The sequence below is a fragment of the Tiliqua scincoides genome, chromosome 7, assembly GCF_035046505.1.
Source record: "Tiliqua scincoides isolate rTilSci1 chromosome 7, rTilSci1.hap2, whole genome shotgun sequence".
NCBI lineage: Eukaryota > Metazoa > Chordata > Lepidosauria > Squamata > Scincidae > Tiliqua > Tiliqua scincoides.
In genome coordinates this window covers 23,511,085-23,529,295 of record NC_089827.1, presented here as the reverse complement: position 1 = coordinate 23,529,295, position 18,211 = coordinate 23,511,085, and the positions used below count along the sequence as shown (strand labels likewise).

The following is an 18,211-nucleotide window of genomic DNA, read 5'->3' as shown; positions in this document are numbered from 1 at the left end:
CCTTCCTCCAAGGAGCTTCCACAGCCTCCTTGCCCCATTCCTTCCCCTCCCTTCCCAGTTTTGTCCCCTTTCTGCCTCATTCCGCCCTCCCCCCCGCCTCCCCCCACGGATTTTTCTGCTCAAAGCAAGCACTTTGCAGTCTCATCATTAGGTTGGCCCTTTGCCGGAGCTCCTCAGGTTAGCCCCTTGTAGCCAAATCTCTGCAAGACTACAGCAAGTTCCCCACCTTACATAAGCCTTGACTTATGTAATTTTGATTTTATGCAAGTTTGGACTGCTTGTGTGAGTTTGTTGGGAGGGGTAAGAGGAGCTACCCATTCTTGCTGCTTTGTAAATACTTGAACCCTAGCCAGGGCCTCTGAGAAGAATGTTATTGGGGGTACAAAGATTCTTTTGGGCCCCTTCCCAAAGTCGGAAGGGCAACAAAAGAGCAGGGAAGGGTGATGTTGGGGTGGAAGGGGGCAAAACAGGATGGGGGAGTGTTTTGCCAAATTCCCTTTCCAAACTTGACCTAAAGAACTTATGCTCAGTTTAAGCTAATTAGTTCCTCTCTTCTCTCAAAATAGCCCTAATTCTGCAGAAAGCACTGTCCAACAACAACAACAGTATTTATATACCGCTTTTCAACAAAAAGTTCACAAAGCGGTTTACAGAGAAAATCAAATATCTAATGGCTCCCTGTCCCAAAAGGGCTCACAATCTAAAAAGATTCAACACCTGCAGACAGCCACTATAAAAGACACTGCTGGGGTGAGGTGGGCCAGTTACTCTCCCCCTGCTAAATAAAAGAGGAGCACCCACTTGAAAAAGTGCCTCTTAACCAGTTAGCAGGGGTTAACTGCTAGCACTGTTCAACCTGCAGTGGTCTTCCTTCTCCCACCAAGAGCTTCTCCAGTCACCACAGCAATACCTTGGTCCTCAGTGGCTCTTGGGCATGGCAACCACAAACTAGTCTCCAGCAGTCTTCCACAGTCTCCATCCAGCCTACCTGTCCATCCATTGGTCCTCCAAGCTCCTTCCTTCTATACCACGGGTGCCCAAACCCCGGCCCTGGGGCCACTTGTGGCCCTCGAGGCCTCTCAATGCGGCCTCAGGGAGCCCCCAGTCTCCAATGAGCCTCTGGCCCTCCAGAGCTTTGTTGGAGCCCACACTGGCCTGACGCAACTGCTCTCAGCATGAGGGTGACTGTTTGATCTCTCACGTGAGCTGTGGGATGAGGGCTTCCTCCATTGCTTGCTGTTTCACGTCTGTGAGGCAGCAGTGGCAGCAAAGGAAAGGCCAGCCTTGCTTTTTGCAAGGCCTTTTATAGGCCTTGAGCTATTACAAGACCTTCATTCATTCATATAAGTTCATCTTTAATATATTCATTTATGTAAACTTATGCAAATTTATTCAAATTTTAAATGCAAATTAATTCTTTTTTTGCCTGGCCCCTGACATAGTGTCAGAGAGACGATGTGGCCCTCCTGCCAAAAACTTTGGACACCCCTGTTTTATACCAACACTCTCACTCTCCAGGTGCTGTTTTTATCCCTGTATTGACCTGACTGCCTCTAGCAGCTGCAGCTGTGCGACTGCACTTATACAAAAAAAAACCATCAACTTTGCATTTCTTCTTATAGACTGTTCTTCTGCTGTCACTTATTTCTACTTTTCAGCTTATATTTTATTTAAAGATCTAGTTCATCGCATCCTGGAGTGGGTTGCTGTCGTTTAAAAACAAATACAGGTTTGTGCCACTTAATAACAAGGATAGAGTCTCCAATCCCTGTTGTTATGCGATTAGGTCATTAAGCGAACATTCAACCCAATCTAGTGCTTTTGTTGTGTAAACAGACACTCCCTGCCAGACACTAGTTGGCTGCACAGACTATTGGAGATAGATTGCCTCTTCTTTGCATTATGAGCCTCTTTGTTGTAGTAACAGACACTCTGCTGCAGGCTTAGGGAAACCTGACTGCCTCATTAAGAGCCTCTTTGTTGTGCTTTGACTACCGTTGTATATGTGGTCCGATGCTGAGCGAATGGTTGGCAAGCTGTATTTAAAAATTGAGAAATGGGATACCAAAATCGCAAATAAACGGGCCTTATGCTATCAAAATGGACACAGTCACTGATTATGCCAATTTTCAAAAAAGGGGATAGGAATTTACCCTCAGATTATCGCCCTATAAGCCTCCTTTCCCTACCTGGGAAACTGTATCGCTCTCTTTTATTGAACAGATTGACCTCTTGGATGACAGATAATGACATCCTTGGGGATGAGCAAGCAGGCTTTTGAGCCTCGCAAATCTGGGTTAGACCATTGTTTAGTCCTAGTCCACTTAGCCAAAAAATATCTGGATAAAGCACATTCCAAATTGTACGTAGCCTTCTTAGATCTAAAGGCGGCTTTCAATTCTATTAAGAGACTTGTTGTGGTCCAAACTTGATAAACTAAACATTGACCCCTGATTACTCTTCTTAATTAGGAAGCTTTATTCAAACACCTCATGCCAGGTCAGGTGAACTCTAACAGATTCTTTTCCAGCTAACAAGGGGGTTAAGCAAGGCTGCGTCCTTGCCCCCTCTTTATTTAATCTATTCATCAATGACCTTGCCCCTTTCTTGTCAGAGACAGACTCCCACTGTCCAAGACTCAATCAACGCCCCATTTTCCTTTTACTTTATGCTGATGATATGGCGTTACTCTCACGTACACGAGTTGACCTAAGGCGTTTGATCTCTAGGTGTATCCAATATTTCTCAGACAATGTTCTACAGCTAAACTACTTGAAATCTAAAATTTTCGTCTTTGAAAAGCGATGGAAACAGCGCTCTTGGGTCTTCAACGGCAAGGCTATTCAACAGGTCAAAACCTTTAAATATTTGGGCTTGACCTTCCATCATCATTTATCCTGGGTTCCACAGCACATAGCCGCTCTCAAATCTGCTACACTATCCCTACAGGGTATCTTACGTTTTTTCTACAAAAGGGGAAATTCCTATATTCCTGCAGCCCTGCATATCTTCAAAGCAAAAGTCATGGCCCACTTATTTTATGGGATACCAATCTGGCTTGCCGCTTTTAATAAGGAAATGGAAAGAGTACTCTCAATTTTTCTTTGTAAGATTTTTGGTTTACCCCATTGTGTCCCTTACACCGCACTTTGCTTAGAAGCAGGACTACAAAGACTTGAATGTATAGCCTGGTGCAGATTTATTAGTTTTTGGTTAAGTATCTGTTGTAACAGGGGGAATAACTCACTGATTCAGGACTTGCTTTCCGATTCTTGGACTTACTCGGGCTATATTCGCCTTTTTAGTAAGCTATGATCGATTGGTATACCGGAGGACCTGGTGGGTAATGACTCTTTGATGCGGGCTAGAAAGATCGTTATTTCTAGATTGAGAGATATTGAATAGCAGGGACTTCTTGCTGAGGCAAACAAAACCCAGTCACCTTTGTACTTTCAGATTTTTCCCCCTTCTGGCCAGTGCTCTAGATTTTTATATATTTTAGATAATCCTTTACTTCGTTGTGCTTTCACGCTTGCCAGATGTAATGTGTTCCCTTCTCGAAAACTGGATCTGAAATGTAATAAAACCACGCAACAGTGATTGACATGTCCCTGCAAGCTGGGATACAGGGAGTCTCTGACCCACACAGTGCTCCATTGCCTGCTTTACAAGAAGTCTAGATCTATGCATTTGGACCTGTTTTTTGCCAGTCATTCCGACTGTCATGATGAATTGAAACTACAGATATTACTTACAAACGAAAAAATGGTAAAACCAGTGGCGGATTATTTATATGAGATTTTAACCCAATGTAAAATGGAGGGAAATCTTATTTAATCTACACTTATTTCTGTTTTGATGACCTGCTTGAATGCAACTTCTTGTGTAAGCTGCTCAGGCAACTGTTAAGTTCTATGCCTAATAAAGGTCAATTGTGATTGTGAATAAACATAAAAGGTATATTAAAGCACCAGCCTATGTTTGTTTACTCAGAAGTAAGTCTCACTGTGTTCACTAGAATTTACAGTGCACATTTATATGGGAAGAAACTAACAAACACTTCTGAATTACTTCTGAGTAAATTACTTCTGTATAGCAGCAACTGTTACCCTGCACATGCCTGATCTTGTGTGATCTCAGAAGCTAAGCAGGGTCAGGCCTGGTTAGTACTTGGATGGGAGACCACCTGAGAATACTGGGTGCTGTAGGCTTATACCATAGTCTTTCAAGACTGAAGGTTGCCAACCATTCACCAGCAGCAGTTTCTCACACAGAACCTCCAATGAAACCATGCAAAGATCAGATAACTGATGCAAAGATCAAATAACTAATTTTCTCAAGCCCTCTGCTCAAAAATCAGATAGCTCCTTGCAGGACAGTTAGCAACCGAGCTTCTGTAGTTTGCAGGCTTGTGTAAATACGGGGAGATAAATGTTTGAGCGTCCTTTTTTCTGGTGTGTTTTTCCCCCCCAAGTCCGACAATGACAGGTAGTAGGGACAGAGAAAGCTGGATCACATAGCTAAGCCCTTCAACCCTTGAGGCTATTCATTAGGGCTGCCTCATTGTGAGAAACAGATTGAGTTTTTGCCATTAAATAAATACAATATTAAAGGTAAAGCCTCCCTCCTGGCGTTAAGCCTAGTCGTTTCCGACTCTAGGGGTGGTGCTCATCTCCGTTTCTAAGCCGAAGAGCCAGAGTTGTCCCTTGACTGTTTCCATGGTCACGTGACCCGCATGACTAAACACTTAAGCACACGAAACGCTGTTACCTTCCTACTAAAGTGATACCTATATCTACTTGCATTTTTAAATGCTTTCAAACTGCTAGGCTGGCAGGAGCTGGGACAAGCGACGGTAGTTCACCCCACCACACGGATTCGAACTGCCAACCTTGCGATCAACGGGCTTGTTGACTCAGCAGTTTAACCCACTGAGCCACCACGTTTTATTATTTAATAATAAAATATTACTTGCAAATAAATGAATAAAATATTGGTATTTAGTATTATTATATGTATCCGTTGTGCTGGGATAATTCTTCTGGGCGTGGTGGTGGTGGTGAAGCCTTACCATTCCATACTGCACCCTCCTGTCTTCATACTTGATTGTCACACAGTCTCATGCCTGACAGCCACTTCCCCTGGGAAATCAGGGCACAGAGCCTTCTGGGATGACAGGCAGTGAAAGCGGCTGCCTAATGTGGGGCTGTATGATATTTGGGCTCAAAGACAGGAGACTGTGGCACAGAGCAGTAAGGCTTTGTCACCATCACACTGTATCCAGAAGGATTATCCCAGCACACACCACGGGCCAGTTTGGAGGCCCCTATCCTCGAAATAAACTTGCCCCCAAGTACATTTCACAGATCCCATGAAAAAAGGTTTCAAAGGGGCCTCAGCCCTTCTGCTGATGATGTCACCACTCCTGTTGTAAGTCAACATTTCTGTTTACATTGTGTTGCGAAAAGATATTAAAGCAAATTAGAATACTATTTCATTTTTCCTTGAATGCAGCTGAGCTGGCATTAGCGTCTTTTTTTGCCCTTCATTTGTGTCAAGCAAAGTACACATACAGTAACCTGAGTATATAGTGAAAGTTTCACAACACACAAAACAAACACAATTCCCCCTGACCTCCACGCAGCGGCTCTGATGTGCAAACACGAAGTCAGCTCTTTAGAACCAAAATCAGCCCCTTTGAAGCCCCCTACAAGGTCAGCACCTTTAGAACCTGTTACAGTCTCTGCAAGACAAACACAATGGTGCCCAGCATATCCAGCAGTGCCCAGTATACAGTAAGTTCATGTTCCATTTATATGGCTGATTTATATGATTATAAATGGCTTGATTTTCATGTTCCATTTATATGGCTGAACATATGAAGCAGCATTCTATTGAGTTAGGCCAATGGTTCTTTACCTCCCAGGGAGTTTGAGTTCCGCAGTAAGTCCTTGCGGGGGAGGCAGCAACACGATCAGCAGGATCGCATCACTTTGGAGGCGTACAGGGGCTTGGCTGGACTTACCACAGCCTACTGCAGTCTTCCTGGGGGTGCGGGAAGACTGTGAAAACAATAATCGCGACCCACAATTACAAACTGGAAGTGAGTCATGATCGTTTTGGGTGTCTCCGCATGTTGGGGAGCCCTTCGGAGGCTGGTGCGGGGAAGCTGCAGCAGGCTGTGGTAAGTCCAGCCAAGCCACTCCAAAGTGACACGATCCTGGCGATCAAGTCGCTGCCTCTTCCCACCCCTTAAAGGGGCAGAGGCCAGGGCTCACTGGCTGGGGTTGTCACGACATCACAGTTTGAGAACCACTGAGTTAGGCTATGGGTTCAGTATTTTCTGCATTAAGTTTTGGCCAGGGCTCTCTTCTACCCCTATTGAGAGATGCCAGGAGTTGAATTTGGGACTGTATCATTTATATGCTTTATATTAAATGCAGAGAAAGTCCTCAGTGGATTTGACTGTGTTAAAAGTCACAGAGGTCACTTCAAGATAAGGGAATGTTTGTTTCCTTATCCCCAGGCTGAATTGCAGCTGCAACAGTGCTGAAAAGTGGAATAGGATTGGACCCTAAGGCCGCTATTTCAGGCTGCAGTGGGATTGTGCATTTGAATATTCTCTTCACCCTGATACAAACAAATAGAAAAACCTTCCTCCTGCATATAGAAGTATAGTGTGTCAGGAAGAATGCTCAGCTTAAGATGCTACTTTTTGTGTGGAGGGGGAATATTTTTAGATGGGAAGACATATAAGTAGTGATGTGCAGAAAAATGGCTGGCAGTTGATTTTGTTGTATGAACTTGTCCTTTTATATGGAGTGAGTTAGGGGGCAGTGTCTTCTTATCCTTCATTTTAGGTAGCAAAATATATTGGGTCAGCCATAATGTCAACTCCTTAGCCAAGAAAGTAATGGAGTGTATAACCCAAGGAAAGCCTTTGTGACCCATTGTTCAGTTATCACCACATTGAAAAATTCCTAAGAATAAACAGGACATTACATCACAGCAAAGCTCCATGTCAATCAAAGATTTTAAGCAAAGTTCTTAGAGAAGTCTGTTGAAAAATCTTTTCTAGGACATAATCTTTGTTAACCAAAGAAGAGCTGGAACCCACCTCAAAATGAAACATGGGACCCACCTTCAATGTCCCAGTGGGTAAGAGACAGAGGCAAATGAACAGCCATAGTTCATTCCCACTTGGTGGCAGTCAATCGATGTGTGCTGCTATTGTGTCGTTCTGCTCTTTTCCCCTTATAGACCAACTGGAAGGAGAATAGGGGCAGAGAATAGCTTGGCAACAGGATCCACTAGATTTGAAAGGCAGACAGAGAGAAAGAGGTAGTGAGGTGAAGCGAGGCAAAGAACAGAGAAAGCACTGAGGCATGACAATAGGCAGGTGAATGGGAGACTGAGGGACCCACTGAAGTCGGAGGATCTTGGCCAAAGCAATGCTTCCAAAGTCAATGACTCTGGAAGGATTTAAGTCATCTAGGTGCTGTAGTCTTACAGCACGTTCCTAACCATGTCTACTTAGACGTGAGTTGCATTGAGTTCAATTGGGACTTTTTGAGTTCAGTGAGACTTACTCCCAAGTAAGACTGCATAATTTGAACTGGGCAGTCCTGAACCACAAAACTAATTGGTGGTAGCAGCACTGCAGTGACTTCACTGAGGTTGGGTCACGAGCCGTTTTCAGGTCCCGACCCACCTAATAGAGACCTCTGTTCTAGGAGGCATGTGAGCTGGTTATATTTATATGTGCGCTGGAGTTAATATTTGTGTTTTTCATAGGTATCTGCTAATGGAGGAACTCTGACATACATTCTTTTGTTCTCTAAAGGATAAGGGCCATTTCCTCAGCACCCCTGAGAATGGAATGTACTCATACTGATGTGACGCACAGACTACTATTCTTTTTTTATTCATGCCAAAAGAAGATTTCTAGTAAACAAAGTGGAGAAGGTGGGCGGAGCTGCTGATTCCAAAACAATATGTTTGCAATCACTTTACATTGTACTACTTTCCTCCTATAACTTAACTATAATCATGTCCTGGGCTGAACAGTTCTGCATTTTCCCTATTTTTCTCCTAGTTTGGGATATTTCCTCTGCCCCCCCAGGCTTCTGTGCTGTCTCAGAGCCCAATCCTCAGCTTGCTCCGCTGGCAGTGAGTGTCGCAAAAAGCATGTTTGTGGCCCTCAGCGCCGGTGGATCACCAGTGCTCCACAGTTCAGCTGTCACACAGAGCGCCCAGTGGCAGAGAGGTGGGGAGGAGGCGTTCCAGGATGGGGAAGGCAGAGGGGAGGAGGTGTGCTGTAGGTTGCCATAGAATCGACTAGCCCCATTGCTAGGCTACTTACCTTATCCAGTTGAAGAGGATGAAAGTCGGTCTGAAAGAGGATGAAAGCGCGTGGTCGGTCTGTGGAACTCCTTGCCACAGGATGTGGTGCTGGCGTCTAGCCTAGACGCCTTTAAAAGGGGATTGGACGAGTTTCTGGAGGAAAAATCCATTATGGGGTACAAGCCATGATGTGTATGCGCAACCTCCTGATTTTAGGAATGGGTTAAGTCAGAATGCCAGATGTAGGGGAGAGCACCAGGATGAGGTCTCTTGTTATCTGGTGTGCTCCCTGGGGCATTTGGTGGGCCGCTGTGAGATACAGGAAGCTGGACTAGATGGGCCTATGGCCTGATCCAGTGGGGCTGTTCTTATGTTCTTAACTACAATTCCCAGAATGCCTTGCAGGTCTCTTGTTATCTGGTGTGCTCCCTGGGGCATTTGGTGGGCCGCTGTGAGATACAGGAAGCTGGACTAGATGGGCCTATGGCCTGATCCAGTGGGGCTGTTCTTATGTTCTTATGTAAAGTCCCTTCCCCCGAGGAGGCGCCAGCAGCGGCCCCGTTGTGCACAAGATGCCTTGGCAGCCATTTTGGTGCAGCAGCAAACCCGGCACAACAGGCAGCTCAGGATTGGGCTGCCCGCCTCTTAAAAAGCTGCTGGAACATCCAGTGGCGTAGCTACAGGGGTTGTGCAGTAAATACTACAGGTGCAACAATGCGCTGTGCAAGTAGCCCCTTCCACTTTGTCAGAGCCATTCTGGGCAATGTGCAGGAGCAGCCTGGAATGACCCTCACAGCACCTGGGAAGGGCCCTTACCTGGTGCATAGCAGTGCCTGCAGTACTTACTGTGCTCCTCTCCTGTAGCTACAGCACTGGAGGCATCTTGCTGCAGTAGGTATAGTCCTTTAAATTCAGCATCATTGCAGAAAGGCAAGATGGCAAGGCAAGCAAGTGCAGTTTGTGGATTGCTTGTTTTCGACCCGTGGCTCCAGGTGAGACAATCGCTTGGCCAGCCTCCTTCTGAGGTTAGCGTGCAGCAGTCAATTGGGCATCCAAGTCCACCTGACTTGGGCAAGCAGTAGGCAGGGTGCCAAGATGATCATAAATCATCCAGTTGGCTTGTGGATGGGTGGGGCAAGGACATGGATTGGGCATGTGTGAGCATGAGAAGGGAAGATGCATATGGAAAAAGAAAGTAAGGGATACAGAAATGTGTGTGAGCAAGTGAACGAGTAGAAGGGTGCCCAGGTCAGGTCTCCCACTTGCCTCTCTGTTTGGCCAAAATGACCAAACTTGATCTGCAGATATTTCCACATTCTCCTTTTCCTCTGCTTCCCTCCTGTCTTGTTGTCTACTTTCCCCTTTCCCATGCTGTTTTTGTAAATTCATGTGTCTCCCCTTAATCTAATCTTTTCCACTGCTTTCACCCCTCTTTCTTTTCTCTTCCTGTTTCCTCACCCTGTTTCTCATCCCTCTTGCAAGCCCACTTTCCTGTTCCAGTTCATAGGATCCATTTGTAATTCAGAAATAAGTTCTTTTGCATTCCACGGGACTTTAAATAGGCATAGAAATTAAGCTCTAATCTTAATCTTCTGTGGAGAGTCACCCTCTCCACCTTCCGTGTGTCTCCACCTTTAATTGAGGCTGCCTCTCAGCAATCAGTCAAGATAACCAGAAAAACTTGAGGAGGATGAGATTTACTATCTTAGGGTATCAGTAGTCCAAGTATGGTCATTATATAAGATGTTTATCGGTAACTGTCTGGGCATTTGTTATCTTGGGAACCACTCATGAAGCCACATCTACTCCAAAGTTATGATTGTCAAAGCACCACCCAGTGATGTCAATACTATAAGAGCTGTTTGTCCAGATGTATAAAATCTAGACTCAGTGGATTAGGTTAGCAAAAAAATATATATGCTTCACCAAACCTGACATCCATCATTCTGGCTTTGCATCAAGAGGATTGGCTATCTGTATGTCAAACTGAAGCAACAGGCTGGTGAGAACTTCTACCTTGAAATGTAAAGTTCGGGTAGAGATCTTTGGTTATACTGGGAGCAATAGCTGATGAGTGTGTGATGTATATTGAATACAGCTATATCTACTGTGTTAGGAGGTGATAAAGTGTTTGTATATTTTAAATTGACTGATGGCATCAGAGTCATTTCTTCACCTACACGTCTATGATGCCTCTGGCAGGAAAATACATGCATGTACTGCTTAACAACAGGGCTACATTCTCTGTTATGTGATTAGGTTGTTAAGTGAACATTCAGCCCAATCTAGTGCCTTTATTGTGTAAACAGACTCTCTGTGCCAGGCAGGCTTCTGGAGATAGATTGCCTCTTCTCTGCATTGAGCCTCTTTGCTGTGTAAACAGACACTCTGCTGCAGGCTAGGGGAGATCTGACTGCTTCCTTAAGGGCCTCTTTGTTGTGCTTTGACCACCGTCATATATGCGGTCTGTCATTAAGCCATTTTTACCCATATATGCATATATATGCAACAGGGACCAAATGTGTACACCTGTGGGCTGAGAAAAATGGGCTAAGTAGAAGGTTGTTAAATGGTGCATGCCTATAGTTGGAACTCTGTGCAGTGAAACAGGTGAGCAGGGGACTGGGGAAGGTGGTGTACAGGTCTGAGCACTCCTACCAACTCACCACTTACTCCCGCCTGCCTCTCCAAGCAATTGGTTCACCTGGCCTCATGGGTGGGCCAGCTCAGCTTGGAAGCTCTCTATGGCAAAGCAGCTGGTGGAAAACAAAAAAAACGAGCAAGGAGAAAAAAGGTAAGTCCCTCATTGCTTCTCCACTGTGAAGTACTCACTTCCAGTGCTGGGTCTTTCTTAGAAAAAATAGTGTCACACACACTTGTATTTCAACTTGAGATGGATAACAAATGGTAGTAGCCTTTAACACAGGGGTGCTCAAACTTTCAACTTTAGGGATCCTGGACCTTTAACAAGTGTATAGAAAGAATTTCAGCAGGTGCAGCTTGTTATCTGTGGGATGACAAGTTGCACCTGCTGCAATTCTCTCTTTTCTATACACTTGTTAAAGGTCCATTATCCCTAAAGTTGAAAGTTTGAGCACCCCTGCTTTAACAGAATGTATGGGCAGGGTGACCAGATAGAATGGAGGACAGAGTGCTTATACCTTTAACCCTTGCATAGAAGAGGGAATGTTGGCAGGTGCAGCTCATCATGGAAGGGTTTAGAAAGTTGCACCTGCCAACATTTCCCCTTCTATAAAAGGGTTAAGGTACTCTCTCCTCCATTGTATCTGGTCACCCTGAACCTGGTTGACTCCTGAATCCTCAGCACTGGTGGTAGTGATAATGCTCAGTGTGTCCCCAGGATCTCCAGCAACCCAATGCCAGCACTGGCTATGTGCATAAATCTAGGATTAATCCCTGTAGAATACTCTGTAAGTGTCTTAACACTGAGACCAACTTACTTGTGTCTTTTGTTGTTGTTTGGGTGGTAGATCTGGATTTTGGTGGTGGGGAAGTTGGTCCTGACCTAGATCTTTTATATTTAACCCTGGTATAAGTCTCACCTGTGCCATGAACTACTACAGGGGGGCCTTGGGCAAGCCATTCTCTTCCTGCTTCCAGGGTAATGACATCTCTGCTGGTGGGTCCCAACAGATTGTCATGCTAAGAAGTGGGTCCTGGTTCTAAAAGGTTTAAGAACCACTGCATTATTGCATTTTCATTTTTTAATTTTAAAAAAATTCAAGCAGGGAATGAAAAATCTCGGGGTGGGGGGAGGGGTTCAATCCTTTCCATGGCACAGATTTTTCATCCCCTGGTTACTATTTAAAAAATAAAAATAAAGAAATGGAATTGCAATAATGCATTTCTCATCTCAGCTAGCCTGGCTCTAAGAAACTCTCTTTCTCTCTCTCTTTATTATTTAGTGGCTGATTGGCTTGAAATAGCATAGGCAATGCTTGGTAAAATCTTGGTGAAAGCTGTTATGGGAGAAGGGCTATGCTGCCCTGTGTAATACACTTCATAAGCAGAGTACATTATGCATTGTAGTTTATTCTCCATGTCAATGGCAAGACTTTCAAAAGGTATGCTGCTTACAGAGCTCAACTTTCTACACATTAAATAAAGAGCACCTCTTTATTGCCCAGAATCTTGATTTTATGTTTCTGGTACTTCAGACAAAACTCATAGATTCTCCTCTTACAAGCATTTCATACCACAGTCCTTCACCAGTGCTCCCATTATACCAATATGACTGCCCCCCCCAAATGCCCTAATCTTGTAGCCAGTTTCTGGATTCCCCAATTGAATTATACCTGTGATTCTAAGCATATGTTTGTCTCAGTCACCTATTACAACATCCTTTACAATGGGACTCGGCAATGCTATATTCATATAACCGCACTGGTTTCTAATTTCTGGGCTAACAACTTATCTAAAAACTGCAGAAGAAAAAGTTTCAAGGCACATAGTTGTGGCTAAGTAGTTGCAGAGTTAAACCTTCATGCAACCTACAGCTTGGTTTTCAGACTCCTGCAGAATGAGCCTGTGTGGAAATTTAATTGTAATTGCCACAGCTGGGGAAGTTAAGCTCCTGATAGCCATCTGAGCCATCGATGATCACTATTTAAAGGTAGCTGTGGGCTGTGGTGCTATGTTGTAGTGGCTGTGCTTCTGAAAGGTAGGAAATCTAAGAGGTAAGCTGTGATTGGTATTATTCAATAGGTATTGTTTGTGTCTAATCAAAAACTGTTTGGTGAAAATGAACTTTGACATTCTTCCCCCCCCATATGAAGCAAAGTAATAGGCTGAAAGCTGACCCATCATTAAGTCTCTTAAGCATTTTTTTAAGGATGTGGTCAGAGAATAACATCATATGTGTGGTTGGCAAATGGCATGTTCTGTGTGTATTCCTATGAAGTCTGAATGTGATTAAAATATATAGTGCAGAAGATACTCTGTTAAGGTGTTAAGATTGGCTGTACTGCCTTATCAACAGTACCTGTGAAATACATAAAACTAGGGCAGTGTTAAAGAAAACTTTTTCTATATGTGGATCTCTAGGGACTACTACATGAAAAATGTATATGTTGGTGGTCCTATCTCTTTCTCCATAGGAAAGCTTCTCTGGGAGGTACAATTGAGTGGAAAAGTTGAAGGGGGTAGTGCTTTCTATCCTGTTGTTTTTCCTACCCCAAACTAAATCCTCAAGTGGTTTTCTCTCGATATGGCAGGGCTTTTCAAACTGGGGTGTTGTGACGCCCCAGTTTGTGAGCCATGGCCACTGGTCCCCTTAAGAGGTAGAGGGAAAGCAGCGCCGTGATGCCCAGGATCAGGGGCTGCAGGGACTGGTATTTACTTTCCAACCCCTGCAGCAGCCTCCCGGGGTGCGGGGAGACTTGTGCAATGGTCTGCAGGGCTCCCCAGGCCTTGAAAAGTGAAAGCACAGCAATTGCGCTCCTCTTCCGGTTTTGTGGAAGGGCAGGGCTCCCTGCACCCCAGGAAGGCTACTGAGGGGACTGGTGAGTGCATCCAAGTTCCTGCAGCCCCCTGAGGGGTATAATCCTGGGGATCACATTGCTGCCTCCCCCGCCAGAACTTACTGCAGCTCAAACTCTCCCTGAGAGTTTGAAAACCGCTGTGATATGGTGTTCCAAGTGAGTGTGTCATTCCTCTGTAGTGGGGAGGGGGAGTGGAGTGGTGAAACAGCAACTCACTGTGAGATGACTAAGTGCTTCTTTCTAGTTCTACTTTCAGTCTTTCTCTTGTGTATCTTTAATCATAGTTTGATCATGCGAGTTGTATAGCTAAGGAAAGTGTAGCCCGGTGCCAAGTGCAAAATGATGCCCCTGAAGTGATGACACACCCAGACTTTTTAAAAAAAGTGAAAAATGGGGCAGTGGCATAGCTTAGGCATCTACTACCTGGAATCAAAGAAGATTTTGTAGCCCCTCCCACCATGCAACCAAACTTAATTTATTAAGTAAATAAAAAGTTTTCTGGTTACCTGGCCATAACGTTTGATTGAATATAGATATTCCAACAAGGTTTTGTTTCATTGCATTCAGCATAAAATTACCTTTCCAATAATATACGACATGATGGTATTACTTGTATATACAAAAAGGCTTTCACAATTTTGGCCACTAGTGTCAAGTTGAACTTGTTGCCCCCTCTAAAGCTTGTTGCCTGGTGCAAATGCTATCCCTGCATCATCTTAGGTTGCACACAGTGTGGTGGTGTTCCCTCTTTGAGAGAATCTTTTATGAGATGCTGTACTTGACCTGCAAAGTGTAAGTTGGGAAACCTAATGTCTATAGTGGAGGCCATAAGTCAACATGTAGCCTGCTGGATTCAGTAGGACTAATGTGTGATGCAGCCCAGCTATCCTCCCCCCTCAGCCCATGGGTTATGGGTAGAGGTGTTCATGCCTGGTGAATAAAACAGGATTACAACCTAGTCTTACTGAACCCAATGGGCTTACTTCTGAGTAAAATAAATAACACAATTTTCAAAACACCTCTAGTGAATGGGGAATGAGGAGAGGCATTCAAAGCGATCTTGAGTTCCCTGCCTTGCTTCCTACTGGGGTGCTGTCCTTTCTTAAAACAGCTGCATTTCTGGCATGGTGAGGAGGAAGGAAAAATACTGTAAAAAGCTTATTGAACTCTTATGCAATGTTTTGTAGAGCAATGGACTAATCTGGTACAGTGTGGCGGCCAATATGATTAAAGATTGTGTGTGTGTGTGTGTGTGTGTGTGTGTGTGTGTGTGTGTGTGTGTGTGTAATCTTCAAATTTATGGAGGCTTCCTATCTTTGACTCTGCTTTCTCTCCCTTTTGCAGTCACCTTTCATCTGCCCCTTCGTCATCCTAACTATGCCACTAGTTACAGATATTTCCTAATTAGAAGAATGAACAAAAGGGAACTAAGAGTAGATGCAGTTCAAGCTCTAAAATATGTAACATTTAGGTCTAAAATGAAGGGCTGTATAATTGATATATACACAATTGTATTTCTCTGCGCTTGATTGGTGCATTACTGAACATGTGAACGGGTTGCTGTAGAAAGCAGCATGTTGGGTGACATGAGTGGTCTCTTGAAAGTGACCAAAAAACATGCCAATTTTATATGCTCATTTAAAAAATGAATATCCCTGAACGAATCCTAACTATGTAGGTTTTGTAAATGTGATGGGACACTCTCCCCTAAGGATTGAGATGTATTCTAATTTTTCCCTTTTCTACTGAACTGAAATACTAGAGGAGAAGTATTGGGTGGCTGACACGTTGCACTCATCATGAATTTTAGTGTGTTTACTTAAGGGAGGTTTGAGAAGTGGTGGAGGTGTGTGTGTGTGTGTGTGTGTGGTCATCTTCTTCCGAGAAAATGGAAAACAGGACTGTGTGGCCTGCTTCGTATGCTGACAGTGAACAGTTATAGACTTCAATGCACTGGGTTTGGGGTGTGGGCCAGAATGGATCTCATCCATGGAACAGCTTGGAGACAGCTGTTTCCATGTCACCACTCCTCTGGAAATGCCTTTCAGGATATGACAACGGCATAAGAACTCAGTGCTCTGCTCCCATGTACAGTCTGAGCTGTGGAATGACGCTTCTGTTTTGAGTGTCTGTAGGCAGACATTCCAGAGAGAGAGAAGCACCCTTGTGTGAGAGCCTATACTGCGTGAGTTGACAGTTGTTAAAGTAATAGAAACCTTGCATGGTCAGTTGCCTGCATGTAACCTCTTCTTGTCTCTTTCATCAAGGAATAGAAGGGACACAGGTTGAGCTAGAGGTAGGAAGCAAACCTTTTGATCTGTGGCTTCTGATTTCTTGCTGGTTAACAGAGTTAATTCCCTTCCCCTGGGGGCTGGGGATAAGAATAGGCTCTCAGTTTGGCTGCACTTACTGTAAGAGGCGACTAAACAGCCACCGGGTAGATGGGACGTTAGCCAATTGGTAGATCCATCCTTTGTAGGAGGAAATGTGAAGACTCGAAGAAAATAGCCTTCCCTGTATGATGTAGTAGTGTATTCCAAATAAATTCACTTGTTGGGACTTTCTCCTATGTCTCTTAGATCTACTATAAGACTATACTTGGTGACTTTGAGATCTAGTATTGCAGAAGGTGCTCTCTCAACATGGTTAATAAGAACACTGAATGCCCTACTTACTTCAAGGTAATTTACAATATTAGAATTAAAGAGATCAAACTGTACTACAGTGTAGCACAATAAACACTGGTGTATTGCAGACAATAGAGGGGATCAGCAACAATAGAGGGGATCAGCAACAATAGAGGGGATCAGCAACAATACTTGGACATGGACAAAGATTCAAAGGTATGCCTAAATGTCTGTAATGACTTCCCCTTATAAGATGCTCTTCATGAACGAAAAGTTCCCAAATGCATTAACCTTTCCTCATAGATCCACTATCACCAAGTACTGATAATTATAATTGCACTTTTCCCAGGTTAACCCTTTTCAGAAAATAGCTCTCCACGGACAGCAGATGGTCAAGTGGCACAACAGAATTTAATTTGGTAACCATGCCTGTTTTTGCCTGCTGGCTAGCCAAGACTCATACTATACATTTCACAATGAGCATTTGCCTGTCCCTCAGGTGCACTGCAGGGTGTGGGATAGTTTCTCCCTGTGTCTGACAACAGTACTTCAGGGTTCCTGTGGGAGAGCAACTCCTGATACTCAGTGTTTCTCTGCAGACAAATGCTCATTGTGAGGAATGTATGAGTCTTGGCTAACCAGTGTGGTATATTGCTGATGATGTGCAGGGGACTGGACGGATGGACCATCCTAGTATACAGTGGCAGCAGAGACTACACTCACAGAGAACCATCTTCTGAACTCTTCTGGTACTCTTTTTCAGTACCAAATTATTTTTGAGATAGGGTAACCAGAACTCAGATAAAATATTGCAACAGTCTTGGCAGTCTTCAAAGTTACAGTAAACATGTTTCTCATACAGCGCAATCCTAATCCCTTGTGTCAGTGCTTTCCAGCACTGACCTAAGGATAATGCAGCTCCAAGGTAAGGGAACGAACATTCTCTGACTTTAAGGAGGCTTCCGTGAGTGACACCCAACTGCAGGATGCAGCACATGTCCCATTGGCACTGCTTTGCCAGTGCTGGAAAGCACTGACATAACGGGTTACGATTGCGCCCCTAGTTATGCAAAAATATGGAGAGAACTGTTGTGATTCCAGTTTTGAATGTGTATTGTAAGTACCCAAATTCCCACAACCTTTATATTTTGATCTGGTTTACAGAACCATGTATTTAGCTGGCTTTTTTGACAAGTCTGGAGGGAAAAGCATGTTCTTCCCTTGGATCTGGCAGGATTTGGGCCTCTGCCACTTTAAATAAATATACCTTATTTATTCTAAAGTTAAAGCATGAATGAAGATAATGCAAGTAACCTTTCTGTTGTGTTATGAATGCAAATAAGTCACAGGAAAAGTGTATACAAACATTGATCCTGAGTTAAGAAGCTGTATGTAGATTATGAAATCAGCTCATCACACCAGAAAGGCACATGACATTTAGATGCACTTGAGGATTAAATTCAAAGTTATTCTCTGGATGACAGCAATTCACTTGCATACAGTGTAAAGCTTCCATAATTGCCAATCTAGTTGGATTTATGATCTTATGCAGGATAGTAGTGATTAGAGATTAGTTGAAGTTGATCCTTATTTGGTCATGTAACACATCCCCCCCCCCCACACACACACACACTTTGTTAGTCTTCCCAAAATTTCTTATTCCTTCAATTCCTCACAGTGCCCAGAGCAACATCTTCTCCCACTGATTCAAGCAGCAATCTACCTTTAGTATTGTCCAGG

The 18,211-nt window shown here is 44.0% G+C and overlaps 1 protein-coding gene across 2 annotated transcripts in view; it reads left to right on the top strand.

The window, feature by feature from the left end:
* CD36 (CD36 molecule (CD36 blood group)) overlaps positions 1-18,211 on the top strand; it is a 103,697-nt gene that overhangs the window by 26,565 nt on the left and 58,921 nt on the right. Inside the window, exon 1 of one of the 2 annotated variants that reach the window (XM_066633084.1) lies at positions 16,007-16,029. The exons of the other annotated variant lie outside the window; for it this stretch is intronic. The gene's annotated coding sequence lies outside the window, so the exon portion shown is untranslated. Of the gene's footprint in view, positions 1-16,006; positions 16,030-18,211 lie in introns of those variants that run through there. 2 annotated transcript variants of the gene reach the window in all.